This window comes from Pelodiscus sinensis, chromosome 8 (assembly GCF_049634645.1).
Source record: "Pelodiscus sinensis isolate JC-2024 chromosome 8, ASM4963464v1, whole genome shotgun sequence".
Taxonomy (NCBI): domain Eukaryota; kingdom Metazoa; phylum Chordata; order Testudines; family Trionychidae; genus Pelodiscus; species Pelodiscus sinensis.
The window spans coordinates 11,605,971-11,621,926 of record NC_134718.1 but is presented as its reverse complement, the minus strand read 5'-3'; the positions used below and the strand labels follow the sequence as shown (position 1 = coordinate 11,621,926).

The 15,956-nt window shown below is 45.1% G+C and overlaps 1 long non-coding RNA gene across 1 annotated transcript in view; it reads right to left on the bottom strand.

Moving 5' to 3' along the window:
* LOC112544319 (uncharacterized) overlaps positions 1-15,956 on the bottom strand; it is a 142,914-nt gene that overhangs the window by 60,612 nt on the left and 66,346 nt on the right. Inside the window, exon 2 of the long non-coding RNA XR_012905555.1 lies at positions 1,021-1,088. This is a non-coding gene — a long non-coding RNA (uncharacterized LOC112544319). The remainder of the gene's footprint in view (positions 1-1,020; positions 1,089-15,956) is intronic.

The following is a 15,956-nucleotide window of genomic DNA, read 5'->3' as shown; positions in this document are numbered from 1 at the left end:
AGCCTATGCTTAACTTCAAGCTCGTGAGTGGTCTCGCTGATGTCATGCTTCAATTCAAACATATGTTTAAGAGCTTTGCTGAGTCAGGACCAGGCGCACCGTGTAGAACCACATCCCCCTGGTCATTTTAGTAAGGTAAAATGGCACTCAAAGGCTTCTGCAGCATTCCAGAGCAGGGTTCTATTGGTCAGCCTGCCGGATGAGCACGTATATGGTGGCATAAGTGGCTAGAAAGCCGTACATTTACAGAACTGCTCTGAACAGTTGCCCAGGATGGGTGGCTGTGGAGCTCAGGGTGAGGGGCCAGGACTCTGTGTGGCAGCAGGGCCCTCAGACACAGGCTGGCGACTGGATCCCCCAACATGGGGCCAGCGGTGAAGTTCATATAAACTTAACTGCTTTTACAAACAGTAGCAAATACACTTCACAAAAACTGCAATGGCCACCAAACTTCCCATATCGTCTCCCGCATCACACTGCAAAGCTAGGATATAGGTGCACATGGCAACTCTGATTGTTCTGAACCAGGTGGAGCCAGTGCTAATACTGACTGGTGCACTTATTCCTCATCTGCACCAAATTGGCCAACTAACTGAACCATTCCATTCTATGAGGTCCCTCCGCCCTCCCCGCACCAAAATTGTGCAGCCTGCCATAACAACAGGAATGAGACTGCTTTGCTATTCCCTGAAGGCCTGATTTTTAAAAAGCCCTTAAATCAGGCCTCTGTTTTTTCACATATCTGAACCTTTGTCCTTACAAAATGTTAAATGGGAGGCAGAGTTTTAAAGAGGATAGACATGAGCATGATGTATCTTGTGAGCTATAGATCAGCCTTAGAGAAATACCGTTGTATGGTAAGCAATACACTTTAAGGCAGAGATTTCAAAATGAGGCCAAACAGATTTAGGCACCCAATTCCTTGAGACTCAGGTGAAAATCTCAGTATATATATATCTTTCAAGCCACTGCTGGAATAAATCAATAAAGTTTCAGCCTCTGCCCCACAAACTCTCTTACCTGTCTTTTGTATAATTGTATTTGTTTTCCAATCACATTTCATGCCAGGAATTCAAGAAGGGACACATCTAAGAAAAAAAAAAGTGGATTTGGAACATGCCTCTTATTCATAGCATATTGGCACTTTAAGGATAACCAGATCTGAAACATGCTCCAAGAAATACTGTAATATATTTTAACTTAAATTTATTTTACAGTGTTTTAAAAATCATTTTCATTAGTGTTTGAGAGACAAAATATTATTGGTTTAGTGAATCACTATATTCTGAGATGTATATTACAGTGCTGTCTTCTGAGCATAATAATCACAGTATATATCCGCAATATAACCTCATCTGGTTCACTAGGCATTGGATCTCTTTTCTAGGAACACACAAGGAGAAGAATATTTTTCTTTTAAATCTGTAATATGGAATTATAGAATTCTCTAGTGGAGCCTCTAGAGAGTTTCCTGTAGCTCTGGTTCCTGGCTCGAGAAGGACATGAAGAGAGCAGATAACCAAAAAACAAAATATAATGAGGGGATAGGGTCTCTTACAAGTAGTCACTGTCTGGGGAAAGAGGGAGAGAAGGGACTCACCTGACCCTGACCATCTAGCTCTTAACCGTAGAAAATAATTTCCAGCCTTTCTTTTGAAGATTTACAGCTGTGAAAGGATCATTGGAATTACCCATAGAGGCAGAAGTCGTAACATCACCATAAAGGAGTACAAAATTCCCTGCCTTCTCCCCCAAACATACCACGGGTGCTCTTCATTTCTCTAAATGTTGTTGGAATTGCATTCTTCTTAGTATCTCAGAAATTCCTGGCAGAACACACAATCTTTCTCCAGATTTCTACTATTTCTCTTATATGAGCTTTGCTTCTAACACCCAGTTCTGTACTCCTTTTAATAAACGAACCCCTTACAAAGAGAGTCTGCCAATAGTGTAATTAACGAAGGTGTCCTGTGAACCTCTGCATTCCCAGCAGATTCTCTCAGACTCGGGAAAGTAAATATTGCAGCCCTGCTGGACAAATTTCGGTGCCTTTAGGTGCTATATTGTAACATCACCTGAGAATTACAACCAGGATTAGAATCCAGTTGTTCTGTGCACTGTAAATGCTGACGTGCTTTAAGTGATGTGAATAAATGAGTCAACACTTCCATTAATCGTAGACCAGAAATAATCTCTAGCACCTGATTCATTGATAGGATTCCCCCGTCACAACTGACTTTTCCTAGAGCTCTTAGGAGGGTCAGGATGGCTTTCTATACACACGTCTTCAGAAAATTTGTTTTTAATCAAAGGCTACTTGAAAATAGAGGATACTGTTGCACACACAATGCCTAAAATTCTCCAGCATCTGAACATCAAAGAGATTGACCTAGGATTAGTCTAGTGGTGAAAATGGTTTACTGCAGTTGAACTTTTCTTGGGAAAAAAAAATCTGTTGCAAAATTTCATGGGGCTCACGTGGTTTTCAACCACCCAAGTCAGATATGCAGCATAAAGAGAAATTTTGAATTTTTTACTTTTTTCATGCTGTATATTTGACTATGTCTAAGAGGTAAGACCCTTCAGTGAGTTATCTCTTTCTCTGGTGTGATTTATCTTAGTTCAGAGGATTATTCTAGATATGAATCTAGAGCCAAATTTAAATGGGTCTGAAGTCTGGATCTGTATTTTCCGATGAATCCTGAAGGCTCGGTTTATAAATAGGGTTGCCAGATGGTTTCAACAAAAATACCAGACATACTTGACACTACATCACAATCAACATTACGTCTTATTTAGAAAATACTGGACATTTATATTTCCTCATTTATATTTTCTCAATTTGTTTCCCTGAACAGAAAGCTCAAATACTGGACTGTCTGGTTCAAAACCAGACACCGGGCAACCTTATTTATAAAGGTAGATCTGCATACCTCCCCCAAACTTTGGGAATGCTCATATAATCATTCATAAGTGAACTCTCTGCAGTTTTTCTCTAAAGGGTTCTATTTGTGTGTTTCTTTTTTATTGTCCGTATGCATTTTGTAAGTCAATAATATATAGCATGTATCAATGTATTCAAGTGAAGATAACATATTCATGACTCACAGGGCTTTTCCCCAACACCTGAAATGATATAATGCAGCACATCAGTATGTATCCACAGCTGTAACAGAAATAAAAAGAAGAGTTGGGGGAGAAAAAAAAGCCTAATCAAAAGAAAACTCAGTTTTCTGACAGCAAGTTGCTGCAATACTAGATAAACAATTCTATGGGTTAATTAAGCACAATTAGGAGACATTGATTCCAAAATTAATGCTTTTCTAGGGAACTCCAGCATGATTGGCTTTACGAGCCACATGATCTGAAGTGAAGGATTTAAGATTGCATGAGTTTAAAAAAAAAAAAAGCATTTCTAGTGTACTTTGAGATGTGCCTTTGACACTAAGGTTACAAGAGAATTTTCTTTTTGAGAGCTCAACAAATACAACTTGACTCTTGTAATTAGGGCACAAAGTTCTGATGGGATGAACTCCTCTTTCATGGTGATGTAAATGCATCTTCATGACATTTTGGAACACCCTCTGCACGTTTGCTACCATATCAGCTGACAAGGGATTCTGAAGTAATTTTGGGATAAAGGATTGCCCCACAAGCTCTGCTTCGGGATCATGGAATTCCCCTGAAAAAATGGTATTTCCCTTGCAACCTTACCTTGCACCTGGACTAAGAGCACCCTTTTAGTTAAGACCGAGCATGACTTGGGACAGCTTTTGAACATTACCATCCTGGCCTTGATTCAAATCAGAAAGCAAAATCTGTCTGTTACTAATTCTTTCTAGGTAATTAAAACATACTTGTCACCATCGTGTGAGTGCAATAATTCTCTGACCTCTGCAGTCCAGCTGGCTTTTTTGCTAACTGTATCTCCTCAGGGAGAAAATGTGTGCATTTCCTTAAGTCTTTCTATTAAATATATATTTTTTTGATTCTTCAGTTCCCTTGGTCACGTCAATGTGAAAGAGTAACCCAAGAATTGCTTCTTTGATCACTTAGGACAATTCATTAGTGAGTAGAAGGTTGCAACGGGGCACCTGTATCCATGTGGAACAAAAGATAACCTTTGGAGGCCAATGTAAAGGTTAACAGAAGAACCAGCAAGTAATACAATGCAGCAGAATTAGACATTGATGCTCATTCGCCTTTGTTCTTAAAATGCATCCATTTAAATCCTATCCTGGCAGAGAGGTCCAAAGGGCTCAGCCATATTGCTCTGCCATGGATTTCTCACTCAGCAGTGTACAAATGTAATTTCCTTTTCTTGCCCAAAGTGTGCCAATAGCTCATCATACTCCTCTTTGGAGAGCTGGTCAGCTTTAAGGGGGGGAGGTGCTAGAATTTTGACTCTTGAGTATCACAGTGATTTTTTTAAAATAGTTTCAGCCTTTGCATTTATGGTTCCCCTATCCGGGGACAGTTTTGGACAGAACAGGACACTCCATTGTGCCCCTCTCATACAAACTATTGTGAAGTGCTTTAAGAGACAGGTACAGAAGTTCTGGCAGTGCAGCGTTGGCATCGGCCAATGGAGGCAGATCCTGCCTCTCCTACCTTGTAACAGAATGTTTCACGTGCAGCCTGGACTTCAGCCGAGCAGCAGAGCAATACCCAGAGTAAAACACACAGAGGTTGGCTCAAGCCATGCCTGGTTCTGAATCCAACCCCCGGCACTAATGCTTAATGAGGGGGGAGGGGGGTATTTGAAAGAGGCCCTGGGGCTTTGCTGTTACCTGAAATTTCCCATATTCTTCAAATCTCCGAGAGAGCAAGGAAGCGAGTGGTGTAGAGTCTACTCTCCTCCCACTTCACAGCCTGGGCCAAGTTATTCAGCCTCAGGATTTGAGCCACCACAGGCCTGTCAACGGGGGCAGGAGAAGGGAACAACTGCCCCGGGCCCAGAGCCCAACGATTCAAAAGGGCCCGGGACTCCCAGCATCACCACTGCTACTGTGGCTGCTGGATACCCGAGCCCTTGACCTTGTCATTTGAGTGCTGTGTGGCACACTCTGGGTGGTACGGAAGGGATGGCCGAGGGAGGGTAGCTCCTGTCACGCCCCTTCTTCACAAGTCTCGCCTCTTCTGGGAGCGCAGGAGTGCCCCCCCCCCCCCCCCCCCCCCCGCCTAGGGGCCTGGCAGTTCTTTCGGCCTCCCCTGACAAAGCTGAAATACTGGCTCCAGTTGCACAGGGCTTCCACTTTAGTACGGGCTCACGTGGGCTTTCAAGTCACGGCTCAAAGTTGCATTGCTCCAGGGGAGCACCCGGAAGAATGATCTTTTGGCACACTATGAAACTAGGGTTGCCAGGTGTCTGGTATTGACCTGGACAGTCCAGTATTTTCGCCTCCTGTCTGGTAAAAAAATTCAGAAAATATCGGACTCCTAAATGTCTGGTATGTTCTTATTTGTTCCTGGCCAGGAGGTGAAAATACCAGGTGCTTACCTGTCTAGCCCAGAGCAGGGAGACCAGATAGCGGACAGCCGCATTTCTTAGAGGGGCCAGGCCTTATTTTAGCTTAACGGAGTCCTTTTTTTTTGCGCTCAACAACTTTTGTCTTCCCTTTCTTTTCTCAACAGAATTTTTCCCCTGGTGGGTTTTTTTTGCAGGGGGAGGGGAGTGTTTGGTATTTTTAGTTAAACCATCTGGCAACCCTATATGAAACATGCCTGTTACAATGTCCCTCCAGAGGGTGCAACATGCCTGGCACTTTACGCCCAACCATTCTGCTGCCCCCTGAAACGAGAGGTTGGAGCCAGGGTGGCCCCTCCTCTTTTCCTTTCATTCCCCTTTTGGGGTTATGTTGATCCCCTTGGGGATGCACAGAGAGCAGCTCCTACGCTCCAGGTATGGTTCCTGCATGATACAGCTGGGCACAGTGTATATGCAAGATAGGATGCTGGCAAAGACACTGATGTAAGTCCCCACTCTATGCAGCAAGCAATAGGGCATTTTATAAGACCCACCTGGATAGCTCCTGGAGATAAGGGGAGGAGACCCTGACTCCATAGCCCTGCTAGCAATAGCTTCATTAGTGAAAATTGGGCAAACAAGTCTATTTGCTACCTCCACTTAACAACCACGTCTCTGATCTACTGATTGAGCTCTCTGAAGTCCACTGCTTGTGCTTGTCCGAGTACAAGAGGAGGAAGACGTGACCTACATTTATAGCTGGTCCAATTTTTCCAAAATGTGATATTTTTAAACCAAAAAAGGGGAAGCTATTACGACTATGACCCACTAAAATGCAAACTTTGAAATTCTGGAATTTTTCTGTCAAAAGTCTGACTTTTGGCCTAAATAATAAAACAGGTTAACATTTTTGGGAAAATTATGTACTATTCTCAACCAGCTCTGCTCATAGTAAAAAAATAATCTGGAGATGGGTGGGGGGGGGGGGGGGGAAAGGTGTTACCAAGCTGGGAATCACAAAGTTGTTTATTGCCAAAGCAAGGTGAGCTAACAAACCCTGTTCCCTGAGAGTGTCAGACCTTGGCTGATCATTCTGTGAACTAGGAGAGCAAAACACACACAAAAAAACATGTTAAGTATCCAGCTTCAGTAGGAACATAAGGCAGAAGTGGAGGATGGGGAAAATCCATATTTGCCAAGTGGACTGGGGCAAAATTGAAAAAACACCGAGGGGAAATAACGATCAGGGAATGCAATTACTTAAAAACGTTTTTGGAATTCTCACTCCCTTAGTTGAAAAGCAACTTCTTAAGCAGCTCCTGTTTGTCTATAACAATCTACCATGGGACTGGAACTGTGTGTAAGAGTTTGATGCCCAGATAACAGAAAGCTGTCACAGGATGGTGGGCTTCAGCTCCCAGATAAATGCCCAGGATTAATGATTAGATGCTGTCTCCTTTGCCTGAGGGAAGATGCTGTCGTGGCAGTTTTTCACTGTATAGGGAGGTCACCAAAAATACTATCTGCCTTTGGTAAATTTGCACGACAAGGCTCAGACAAACATCAACTACCTTGCAGCCTGCTAGTACATTTATCACATGGGAAGATTGTGTTTTCTGCTGACCTTCACTCAACCTCACCTCCATGCCCTCCACATGTATCCCTCACCTCAACACAACAGAACCTTCCTCACCTAAGGGAGTTCTAGGTTGGGGCAGGAGTTGTGTCTTGGCACACATAAATCTAACTTCTTGCACGTACAAAACCAAGAGGTTTAAAAGAAACAATGCCAACATTTTCAGAGAATTTTTTAAACATTTTTTGACCTTAAAATCTAAAAAACCCACACCAAACAAAAATGTATTTTTAAGTCACAACATTTTGCTTCCTCTGTGCTCTAACTTTATATGTAGTGCTGCGCATTGCTTAATTTCAAAGCCCAACACCCATTCATCAAAACAATTAATATCTAATATGTAAGATGACTATGTGTTAGAATGACTATTTGTTTTAATAGGCCATATTGCTTCATAATTTACCTCAGATACTTCCCACTACTTGAGCTAAGATTTCTTTTAAATCTGGAGAAGCAGTAATGGAATATGACACTAATACATCAACAGCTCACTTACAACTTACAGCTCATAGCAAGAGCTGGTTAGTGTTTCTTGTAGTTTTCTTTGGAAGAGTCTTTTTTCATTCAATAAACAAAACCTAGGCCACCTCTTCAGCGTTAATCTTTCCTGTGGAGAGGACCTATTTCTTTTCCATTGTTTTCTTCTCCACTTTGACACATTCATACCCACGTGTAGAACAGAAAAATATGCCAAGTATTACAAGGGTGGAAGATTGAAACAGATAATGTTTAGATGAATGTTTACAACGAATGAAAAGAAGAGGTATGGATGGGGTTAAGGTACTTTGAAATGTTTTTGCTGAAGGACTTGGATTTTGATTCCACTTACATTGGTTTAATGTCGGTGGAATTCTTTTGCCTTCCTTCCAATCTGCACAAGTCTAAGTGAACTCAGAATCAGGTCCTGCATTTCTTCTGACTGATTGAAATTTGGACTAAAATGCAAGATAGGTACCCTTTCCTCTGGGTGGTTTTGCTAGCCCATCACAGATGACACAAGCCTGCTATTATCATTATTGAAATGATTAAGCTTATTCTTAACCTTTTAAATGTAGTTGGCATGTTCAAATTTTGTCTGCCTCTTGTTTGTAGGTAAGAAGAAGTTACTCACCTATCTATAACTTAGATAGGGCCACGATAAGGTGGGTGCATAATTGGCTGGATAACCGTAGTCAGAGAGTTGTTGTTAACGGTTCTAAATCCTGCTGGAAAGGGATAACAAGTGGAGTTCCTCAAGGGTCTGTTTTGGGACCCGTACTGTTTAATATCTTCATCAATGATGTAGATATTGGGATAGAGAGTACGCTTATTAAGTTTGCAGATGATACCAAACTGGGTGGGGTTGCGACTTCTTTGGAGGATAGGGACATAATTCAAAATGACCTTAGCAAGTTAGAGAAATGGTCAGAGGTAAACAGGATGAGGTTTAATAAAGAGAAATGCAAAGTGCTCCACTTAGGAAGGAACAATCAGTTCCATACATACAAGATGGGAAGCGACTGTCTAGGAAGGAGCATGGCGGAAAGGGATCTAGGGGTCATAGTGGACCATAAGTTGAATATGAGTCAACAGTGTGATGCTGTTGCAAAAAAAGCAAATATGATTCTAGGTTGTATCAACAGGTGTGTTGTAAGCAAAACTCGTGAAGTCATTCTGCCGCTCTACTCTGCACTAGTTAGGCCTCAGCTGGAGTACTGTGTCCAGTTCTGGGCGCCACATTTCAAGAAAGATGTGGAGAAATTGGAAAGGGTACAGAGAAGAGCGACAAGAATGATTAAAGGTCTAGAGAACATGACCTATGAAGCCAGGCTTCATGAACTGGGCTTGTTTAGTTTGGAAAAAAGAAGATTAAGGGGGGACATGATAGCGGTTTTCAAATATCTAAAAGGGTGTCACAAGGAGGAAGGAGAAAATTTGTTCCTCTTGGTTTCTGAGGACAGGACAAGGAGTAATGGGCTTAAAGTGCAGCAGGGGAGGTTTAGATTGGACATTAGGAAAAAATTCCTAACTGTCAGGGTGGTCAAATATTGGAATAAATTGCCAAGGGAGGTGGTGGAATCTCCCTCTCTGGAGATATTTAAGAACAGGTTAGATAGACATCTGTCAGGGATGGTATAGGTGGAACTTGGTCCTGCCTTGAGGGCGGGGGGCTGGACTCGATGACCTCTTGAGGTCCCTTCCAGTCCTATTATTCTATGATTCTATGATTCTATGACCTTGTGCAGTAACAATGGTTCTTTGAGATGCATATCCTGTGGGTGCTCCACTGTTGGTGTCAGGCTTGTCCCGGTGCCACAGATCGGAGATCTTTTCCAGCCATAGTCCGACAGACTGTGCATGCGCAAGTGCGGCTCGTGGCTTTTCGCGCCGTTTGAGTGCGCGCAGTCCGGCCCCCGACAGTTCCTCCTGCCTCTTGATCTGAAAGACATAAAATAGAGAAAACTCCGAAGAGGGGAGGTGGGCGGGTCGTGGAGCACCCACGAGACAGGCATCTCGAAAAACCATCGTTACTGCACAAGGTGAGTAACTTCTTCTTCTTCGAGCAGTGTCCCGTGGGTGCTCCACTGTTGGTGAATGTACAGCAGTAGCTCACGAATGGAGGAGGGTTTGGAGCTAATGTGCCTTAACTGTGGATAACACCGCTGACACCACCGCTGAATCTGGTATTAGGAGATTGGGGATGGCGTAATGTGTAGTGAAGGTTAAGTTCAAAGACCACGTGGCAGGGACTCTCAATGGGACTCCCTTGAGGAAAGCAGTGGATGTTGCAACAGCCCAAGTCGAGTGGGGTCTCAATGCTGACAGTAGTGGTTTGTTTCGCAGGTTATAGCAACTCCTTATACACTGCACAATAATGGAGGAGATGCGTTGTGCAGATAATGGACGGCCCTTAGAACGTTCTACTATTGATACTGGTAGTGAGTCTGCCTTTCGGAAAGGTCTAGTTCTTTCAATATAAAAGGCCAGTGCTCGTCTCACATCCAAAGTGTGTAGGCATGCATGCTCGGGCCAAAGGTGAGGCTTGGGGTGGAAGATAGGCAAAACCATAGGCAAAACCATAGGCTCATTGATGTGAAAATGGGAGTTCACCTTGGGGAGAAAACGTGGTTGTGGTTGCAATATCACCCCTTGGTAGGTGAGTATCGTATAGGGAGGTGAGGCTGATAGAGCAGCTAGTTTGCTGACTCTCCTCATGGAGGTGATTGCCAGCAAGAAAACGACCTTCATGGATAGGTTATGAAGGTTGCACATTGCTAAGGGTTCAAAAGGTTTACCCATCAAAGCATTGAGGACCCTTTCAAGAGCCCAAGGGTCTGCAGGTTGAGTATGGTGTGGATACAAGTTGGTCATTCCTTTCAAGACCCTTTTCATTATCAGATGGGAGAATATTGAGTATTTCTCGACAGGTTGGTGAAAGGTGGTTATTGCGGTGACATGTACTTTAATGGAGGCGCAGGTAAGGCCGGAATTTTTGAGATGCACCAGGTAGTCTAGGATGCTCTGTATGCATGCAGAAATCAGATCCAGGTCTATTTGGAAGCACCATGATGAGAAGCGAGACCACTTTGAGAGGTAAGTAGTTTGCGTAGATGACTTTCTACTGTTTAGTAATATGTGTTTGACTGACTCTGAACATGCTATTTCTGACTGTTGGAACCAACTAGTTACCATGCTGTCAGTGCGAGATGGCCTACCTGCAGAGGGAGTAGGGAGCGGTGATCCTGCGAAAGTAGATCATATCATATTGGTAAAGGATATGGAGGACGTATTGACATACGATTGAGGTAAGGATACCATGTCTGCTGCGGCCAAGAGGGTGCTATTAGAATCACTGTGGCTCCATCCTGAATAATTTTCTCCATGACCCTGGGTATTAGAGGTGTGGGGGGAAATGCGTATAATAGGTGACGACCCTAGTAATAGAGGAAAGCGTCCCCTTTCGAAACTCGTCCAATTCCTGCTGTCAAGCAATACTGAGGACACTTCGCATTGCAGTGAGTAGCAAATAGGTCTACTGATGGAAATCCCCAACACTGAAATATTGCAGAAAGCACTTTGGGATGTAACTCCCACTCGTAGTTGAGAGAAAAATGTCGGCTCAGGGCATTGGCTGTGTCGTTGTGCTGGCCCGGGAGATATTCTGCGATTAGAGAAACATTGTGATGGTTGTACAGATTCCATAGACGTACTGCCTCTGCGCACAAGGAATGGGATCTGGCTCCACCCTGTTTGTTTATATAATAAATGATCGTCATATTGTCAGTGAGCATTCATGTGACCTGTCCTCAAATAATGGGAAGGAAATGTTGGCAGGCATTGTACACTGCCCTGAGTTCCAGGAAGTTGATGTGCCTCAGCGATTCGTCGGGAGTCCATAGGCCTTGTACTTGCTTGTGCCCGAGGTGAGCGCCCCATCCAATCAGTGACGCATCGATTGTAAGCTGTACTGATGGCTGTGGGCGATGAAAGGGTACGCCCGACATTAGATTGTCCGGAATGGTCCACCAAGCTAGTGACGCTTTGACGTGGGTGGGAATCGTTACTGGCGTGTGTACGTTGCGGACGTTTGGAGGCATACCATTGCCATCCAATGTTGAAGGGAGCGAAAACATAACCTCGCATGTTTGACGACGTATGTCGTGGAAGCCATGTGTCCTATAAGTTGTAGACACAGCAGTATGGGAACCATTGGGCTGATTAGCAAAATCTGAATCAAATCCTGTATTGTCTGGAACCTTGCTGTCAGCAAGAAAGCTCACTCGTGTGTAGAGTCGAGATGAGCTCCGATGAATTGTATTGATTGGTGCGGTTCCAAGGATGACTTGGGGATATTGAGAATGAGACCCAGCGCTTCGAAGACTATGCATGTGGTGTTTGTGGCATGATGTGCTCTATTGATTGAGCTCTGATTAGAATAATAGAATCATAGAACTGGAAGAGACCTCAGAAGGTCATCAACTCCAGCCCCCTGCTCTAGGCAGGACAATCGAGGTACGGAAAAATCATCACATGTAGATGACGAAGATAGGCAGTCACTATGGCAAGGGTCTTGGAGAAAACCCGTGGAATCGATGAGAGACCGAACGGCAGTACCTTTTACTGGAAATGGTCTGTGCCGATTTGAAAGCGTAAGAATCTCCTGTGTGCCGGCTGAATAGCAATGTGAAAATATGTGTCCTGGAGATCAAGGGACGTGAACCAGTCCCCGTTCTGAGATGCTGGGATGATTGTAGCCAGGGTATCCATTTGAAATCATTGTTTTTGCAGGTAACGGTTTAGAGCGTGGAGATCTAATATTGGTCTCCATCCCCCGATTTCTTTTCTGTTACGAAATACCAGGAATAAAATCCTCTTCCCTTGAATTCGTTCGGTACAGATTCTATCACACTGATGGTGAGTAGACGAGTAACCTCTTGCCTGAGGAAGGACTCGTGAGATGGGTCCCTAAAAAGGGACAGGGTAGGGAGGAGGGGGGAAGCAACGCTGTGAAAGGAATGGTATAACCGAGCTGAATTGTTTGAAGGACCCATTTGTCGTTGGCGATGTAGGCCCATCGATGGAGTTATGGTCTCAAGCGATGGTGGATGATTACCTTTGTAGCACCCAGACCAGTAAATAGTGGGAATGGCTCTCAGTTCCTCGACGGGAGCGTCAAACCTGCTGTCTGTTACCCTGTTGGGTAGATGCTGCAGGTGGAGGGCGCCTTCGTTGTTGGCGTTGTCTACCCCTTTGTTGCTCATGTGGCCTGAATGGAGAAGGCTGCCGGAGAAGGGGTCTTTGCCTTTGATAAGGATTGTATCGTTCGCGGCGGAATGGTGGTGCCTACATGCCCAATGTTTTTAAAGTAGTCCTAGAATCTTTTCATGAGTGGAGGAGTTGATCTGTCTTATCGGAAAAAAGATTCTGCCTGTCAAACGGAAGATCTTCGACTTTTGACAAAAGATCCTTCGGGGTAGACAACTATTGCAGCCAGGATGCCCTGCGCATAACGACCGATGTCACTGTCGAGCGCGCTGCAGTGTCGGCTGTATCCAGAGGAATATGTAAAGCTGTTCTGGAAGCTGTGTATCCTTCCTGTATTACTGCCTTTAAGATGTCCTGTTTGGTGTCCGGTAGGTGTTCAAGTAGTGGCACTAATTTGGCATAATTGTCAAAATTGTGACTCGCCAACAATGCTGAATATTTGGCCATGCGAAGAGTAAGTGTTGCTGAGGAATATACTTTGATGCCAAATAAGTCAAGGCGCTTACTATCCTTGTCTGCAACAGTAGGCTTATGTTGGGGCATCTTTGCTTTTTGTTGTACAGCATCCATAACCAACGAACTGGGCTGTGGGTGAGTGAAAAGAAATTCCATCCCTTTAGCGGGAACGAAGTACTTTTAATCCGCCTTTTTATTTGTGGGTGGGGTGGAAGCGGGCAGCTGCCAAATATCATCAGCTATCTCCAGAATAGCTTCATCCAATGGCAGGGAGGCGACCAGCGATGTTGTGATGGCGACCTCTGGCGATGGTACAGCTATGAAGAATGTCGGTACCATCTGTAATAATCAGAGTGGGTCAAAAGCGTGGGTGATCTGGGAGACTGTGACCATTGTCTATAGTAGGTGGTATAGCTGGACGACTGGTGATCATGACGATAGTGATGTCTTGGTTGTGGAGAAGCATGGCGGTTACTCGAGTATCTGGAGTACGCTGGAGATGGTGATTGTAGCACAGGTGAGAATTCTGGGCTTGGTGATAGTGATGGCAGTTTCCTGGCCTTATATTGAGTAGGTAATGACAACAGCTGCTCTGGTGCAGAGGAAGTTGGAGTGGAGAGTGCTGTATGGGGAAAGAGCTGCACTGGTACTGAGGGAGTCGGAAGGGACGACTGTCACTTGGGGAACGTCTCGATACCGGTGATCATGTCGGAGCCGGCATGCGTTTAGAGGGAGAGGATCGTCTCAAAGGTGAGGGACGCCTCGGTGCCGGAGAGCATCTTGATGGAGAGGAGCGCCTGTGGGTCGGCGAGCGGCCCGATCCAGAAGGCTGACTCGGTGCTGACGAGCACCTCGATGGGGAGAAACGTCTCGGCGCCGGTGAACGCCTCGCTGGTGACTGATGCCTCGGTGCCGAGGAGTATGAAGGAGGCGAAAGACTCCTTGGTGTTGGCGATCGACTCGACACTGGGAAGCTTATGGGTGACAAAGGGCGCTCAGATGTCTCAGAGCACTTCTGCGCTGGCGATCTCGGTGCCGGTTGTCTCGGTGCTGGCGATCGTTGAGACACCAGAGAGTGTCTTAAAGGTGAGGGACGCCTCGGTGCTGCACCTGCGCGGGGTGGAGAGTGACTCTGAACTGGCGATTGTGATCGTGCCAGTGTATGAGTCAGTGCCAACGAGCGCTCCTGGGATGATGAGCGACTCGGTGCCGGGACCCGTGCCGGGGAGCAAGTCGATGCCGGGGAACAGATCGGTTCCGGGGAGTGTCTAGCACCGGGAGAGGGTCTCAGAGCTGTGGAAGTCCCTGGGATTGGTTTGGAGACCGAGGGAACGGATGAGACTGTCGAGCCCGATATAGAGGGGCTTGGAGATGACTTACTCCAGCTGATTTTTGGTTCTCCAGCACCCCGTGCAGCAGGTGCCCCCGAGGTCCCTGGCTTATCCCCGACACTCACCTGTGAAGGTGAAAGGGATCGTGATGGAGACGGTTTCCCCTTCACTTTCTTGGGTTGTTCTGCGTGCTCCTTAGGTTGTTGAGTTTGGGGTTGCAGGGCTTTGTGGATAGCAGGATTTTCCAACGCATGTCCCTATCTCTTCTTGCTCTAGTCGTGGGCTTTGAGCAATGGGGACATTTTGAAGGTATGTGGCTTTCCCCTAGATGCCTGATACACAGGGAATGCTCATCAGAGGCAGGCATTGCTTCGTGGCATTCGCCGCATTTCTTAAAACCAAGCATTGAAACTATTTACAGTAACTATTGAAGGAAAAATGTTTTTTTTTTTAAACGAATGAAACTATAACTGATTAGGAACAGTAACTATAACTATACTATGACTATATACTACAACTAAATGTAAACTCTCTCTCTCTTTCTGACTGGAGTTATGGAGAGAGCGTTGAGTCTGTCTGCGGCAGAGGACGGTCAGGAGGAACTGGCGGGGGCTGGACCACGCGCACTCAAACGGCGCGAAAAGCCATGAGCCACACTTCGCGTATGCATGGTCCGGTGGATTATGGCTGGAAAAGATCTCCGATCTGCGGCACTGGGACAAGCCCGACACCAACAGTGGAGCACCCACGGGACACTACTCGAAGAAGGTCTGTTTGTGCATCACTTTAATGATTATTTGCCAAGAGCAGCAAGCAGGCAGTGTCCTAGCTAGTAGGATGGGACACGGTCACATGTAATTCACAGAATTCCTCTTTCAGTTTCTTTCCCCTTTGAAGATCAAGTTGTGAGAAAGATATTCTGCTTTGGGGAAAGATGCAATGCGAGGAGTAGGCCGCATAAAAAGCATCAGTCAAGTTCCACCATGAACCAGATCAGATGTTCACAAATTTTCCCTGTCACCTGACCAAACCTTGGTATGCAGGATCCAGGTTCTAGAATAACTGCTCATACCTCTCATGCCCCAATTCCCACTTCAGGGGAAAACAAACATGAAGGAACAAAGAAAGAACCAGCTTCGAAAATCATTGCCAAAAGATACCATAACCTGAAAAGTAGCCTCCTGGGATTAAAACATATTTGATATACTAATTCAGGCTATTTTGAACTCACATTGAGCTGTCATGAGACCCTGGCTAAAAGTTCTGTGTCTACAAAGCATCCACAAGCATCCCAGACCTCAGCTGAGCAATGTTGTTATAA